Source organism: Mirounga leonina, unplaced genomic scaffold (assembly GCF_011800145.1).
Source record: "Mirounga leonina isolate KUSES-001 unplaced genomic scaffold, KU_Mleo_1.0 Mir_200, whole genome shotgun sequence".
Classification (NCBI taxonomy): domain Eukaryota; kingdom Metazoa; phylum Chordata; class Mammalia; order Carnivora; family Phocidae; genus Mirounga; species Mirounga leonina.
This window is the reverse complement of record NW_023270503.1, coordinates 13772994-13777336: the sequence shown is the minus strand read 5'-3', so window position 1 is coordinate 13777336 and position 4343 is coordinate 13772994. Positions and strand designations below refer to the sequence as shown.

Genomic DNA, 4343 nt, shown 5'->3' with positions numbered 1-4343 from the left:
ATTAGGAGGTGGGTCTTTGGGAGGTGATTCAGCCCTCACAATTGGGATTAGTTCCTATAAAATTAGTTCCCCAAAGAGGTCTCCCACTCCTTCTGCCATTAGAGGACACAAGACAGTGGCCATCTATGAACAGGAAGTAGCTTCATCAGACCCTGAATCTTTTGGCAGCTTGATTTTTTTTTAATTTAATTTAATTTTATTATGTTATGTTAATCACCATACATTACATCATTAGTTTTTGATCTAGTGTTCCATGATTCATTGTTTGTGTATAAAACCCAGTGACCATGCAATATGTGCCCTCTTTAATAGCCATCACCAGGCTAACCCATCCCCCCAGCCCCCTCCCCTCTAAAACCCCAGTTTGTTTCATGGAGTCCATAGTCTTTCATGGTTCATCTCCCCCTCTGATTTCCCCCCTTCATTTTTCTCTTCCTACTTTTTTTTTTTTTTAACATATAATGTATTATTTGTTTCAGAGGTACAGGTCTGTGATTCAACAGTCTTACACAATTCACAGCACTCACCATAGCACATACCCTCCCCAGTGTCTATCACCCAGTCACCCTATCCCTCCCACCCCCCACTACTCCAGCAACCCTCAGTTTGTTTCCTGTGATTAAATATTCCTCATATCAGTGAGATCATATGATACATGTCTTTCTCTGATTGACTTATTTTGCTCAGCATAATATCCTCTAGTTCCATCCACGTCGTTGCAAACGGCAAAATTTCATGTTTTTTGATGGCTGCATAATATTCCATTGTATATATATACCACATTTTTTTAAAATTTTATTTATTTATTTGAGAGAGAGAATGAGATAGAGAGAGCATGAGAGGGGGGAGGGTCAGAGGGAGAAGCAGACTCCCTGCTGAGCAGAGAGCCCGATGCGGGATTCGATCCCAGGACTCCAGGATCATGACCTGAGCCGAAGGCAGTCGCTTAACCAACTGAGCCACCCAGGCGCCCTATACCACGTCTTCTTTATCCATTCACTGTTGATGGACATCTTGGCTCTTTCCATAGTTTGGCTATTGTGGACTTTGCTGCTATAAACATTGGGGTGCATGTACCCCTTCGGATCCCTACTTTTGTATCTTTGGGGTAAATACCCAGTAGTGCAATTGCTGGGTTGTACAGTAGCTCTATTTTCAACTTTTTGAGGAGCCTCCCTACTGTTTTCCAGAGTGGCTGCACCAGCTGGCATTCCCACCAACAGTGTAGGAGGGTTCCCCTTACTCCACATCCCCGCCAACATTGTCGTTTTCCTGACTTGTTAATTTTATTGGCAGCTTGATCTTGAACTGCCCAGTCTCCAGAACCATGAGAAATAAAATTCTGTTGTTTAAGCCACCCTGTCTATAGTATTTTTGCTATACCAGCCTGAATGGACTAAGACAGTATCATAAGACAAATAACAGAAAAAAAAACACAAGTTCAGGAAAAGATTTATTTCTGATTGAGAAAGTTAGGAAGGGCCTTGTGGAAAAGGGAAACCTCATACTGGCCCTCATGCTTGGGCCTAGAGAGATGGGAATAAATTGGACATGCAGGAATAAGAGTGATCTTGGAAAGAGAAAGTTACTACCAGTATTAAAAAAAAAAAAAAGTGATGGGGGGGTGCGTGGGTGGCTCAGTCAGTTAAGTGTCCAACTCTTGGTTTCGGCTCAGGTCATGATCTTGTGGTCATGGGATCGAGCCCCAAATTGGGCTCTGCGCTCAATGCAGAGTCTGCTTGAGATTCTTTCTCCCTCTCCCTCTGCCCCTCCCCACTCGTGTGCACACGCTCTCTCAAATAAATAAATAAAATCTTAAAAAAAAAGTGATGGTGACAGTTTCCACATCATAGGAAATGCTACGATTTCCTCTTCGTTTTAGGAAAACAATTGATGGACCTTTTGGTTACAAAAAGCAAGGTCTAGGGCGAAGAGGAAAAGTAGAAGTCAAGAGGCAGCTGAATTGCCCTGAAGAATCCAATAAACTGGTGTCTCCCTTGGGATAAAGAGGTTGTTCCAGAGTGAAATGATTTTGACTTCCTTTTGAGAGGCTCAGGGCAGGAGTTTTTGGGGGGCTTAGAACTCGAAGAAGTAAGGAGGCAATGAGATTCTATGAAAAGAGTGCAGTTGGCAATAGGGCATCAGGTTGTGGGTCATGAAATATGGCCAATAACTAATTCCCCATGCCCGTGGAAGGGCCAACCAACTTCAGTATTGGCCATACCTATTAAATACCTCCACTATCCCATAGACTTCAGTATGGTCGCATCATTCTTCAAAAGCTAGGACAGTGGTTCAGGGCAGGAGGTGAAAAGCCCCAACTGGGAGAAGGTAAAAAAGCTCTGGGTAAATTCAGAAATATTGAGGAAGGGGTTGAATTTCCTATAGGAGGGGGCTCAAGTTCAGGGAACTGTGATCTGAGGGAGATGGGGAGTACATGACTGGCAGGAAGAATAAAAACACAGAGGGAGCAAAACAGGACACACAAGAGTAGGGGGACAAGTGAGAAATTGGTTGGGCTGAAACAAAGGATAATAATAATCATAAATAATAATTAATATAATACTAATAATAGCTAACACTTCCAGAGTGCTCACCGTGGGCCAAGCACTGTGCTGTGCATGCATTAACCCATTTATTTTAGAAAGAGGGGCTGCAGTCAGATCATGGGATGCTCTATGTGCCAGGCTAAGGAATGCAGACATATTTTACTGACAGTGGGGAGGTTTTTGAGCAGGTGTTGTTATGAAGGAAAAGAGAGGAATCAGAATTGCTTTGATAGGGGAGCCTGAAGACCCCCTGAAATTTTGAGTAATAGTGAATCACACTATTTGTGTGAATAGCCATATATTTCTTTTTGGGGGGGGGTCTTTTTTTAATTTAAATTCAATTAATTAACATAGAGTATATTATTAGTTTCAGAGGTAGAGGTCAGTGATTCATCAGTCTTACATAATACCCAGTGCTCATTACATCACATGCCCTCCTTAATGCCCATCACCCAGTTACCCAACCCCCCCACGCCCCTCCCCTCCAGCAACCCTCAGTTTGTTTCCTGTGATTAAGAGTCTCTTATGGTTTGTCTCCCTCTCTGGTTTCATCTTGTTTTATTTTTCCTGGGCTTGTTTCTTTTAATAACCAGAATCCTGCTGTATGTATTGTTCTTTGATGTCCTTGTTGGAGATGTTCTCAGCCTAGCACACTCCTTTTATCCATTATACATTCTACAGAATTAAAAATACGGAACGCTTCATGAATTTGCGTGTCATCCTTGAGTAGGGGCCATGCTCATTGTCTCTGTGTCGTTCCAATTTTAGTATATGTGCTGCCGAAGCGAGCACAGCCATATATTTCTTTTTCTGGGGAGAGCCGATTACTTCCATCCAATCTTAAAGGTGTCTGAGACTTCAAACAATGCTACGAATCACTGACTTAGCAGTTTCAAGCCTAGATGAACAGCAGCATAATAGTAGCATTGAAGGAAAAAGGGGTCCCAGGCAAAGAAGGAAGGGTGGGGTTGGCTGGAAGAGTTGACATGATCACGTCCCTCTGCTATCTACTGCTTTGACGAGGACGCTGTAGGTGGATCTTCCAGTGGGCACTAGAGATGGAGAACCCGGCCCTCCAGAGACTATAAGCTGCAGCTGCAGGCAGGGACCTGACCTCCCTCACAAGCTGGAATTTTAATGACATTGTCAAGGAGAACAGAAAAGAAGGCCAAGGACAGATCTTTGAATATATTGAATCTGCAGTGCCTCTTCCTAAGTGCTTCCTGACATTATTTTTCTCTACCCAGGAAACTCACATTTTGAACTTTAGTTCCTAAAATACATTAAATCACACTGTGGAGGGGCAGGAGGGGTGCACATAATGACTACTTATGTGGTTCACTTCTCATCTGAGGAAATTATCTTTTCAAAATGATCAGGTGCACCTGACCCTGTTAGAAAGCGTGTGGGTATTTTTGAGCTAAGTTAGGAAGTGTGTAGGATCATTGTTATCACTCAGGATCTACTTCTAGCCCAGTGTTGGAATCTCAGGAACCCACAGAATTTCTCCTTTCCCTGGAGAGGAAGAAAAAGATACCTGTTACTCTTTCCCTGCTCATGCCAGGAAAGCTACTTAAAATATTTAAGTTGATACAAATTGATAGCTTCTTCCTCAATCAATGGTCCCCACCCAGCTTTACTACTGTGTGGAAATACCTCAAAGAATAGTCAGCATTTTCCCAAGAGTTTGTGGAATTTTGTGTGGGTATGTGATTTCAAGAAGAAAGGAGCAGCAGTTCTGATCTGTCACACCTAGAAACTACTTAGTTGTCAACATCATGGAACTTTGTAGAA

At 42.7% G+C, this 4343-nt stretch overlaps 1 non-coding gene across 1 annotated transcript; it reads right to left on the bottom strand.

Annotated features, from left to right (window-relative positions):
- Positions 1–3234: 3234 nt before the first annotated feature.
- LOC118025364 lies at positions 3235–3341 on the bottom strand. Its single transcript, XR_004683299.1, has one exon. It is a non-coding gene; the product is annotated as a U6 spliceosomal RNA (small nuclear RNA).
- Positions 3342–4343: the final 1002 nt, after the last annotated feature.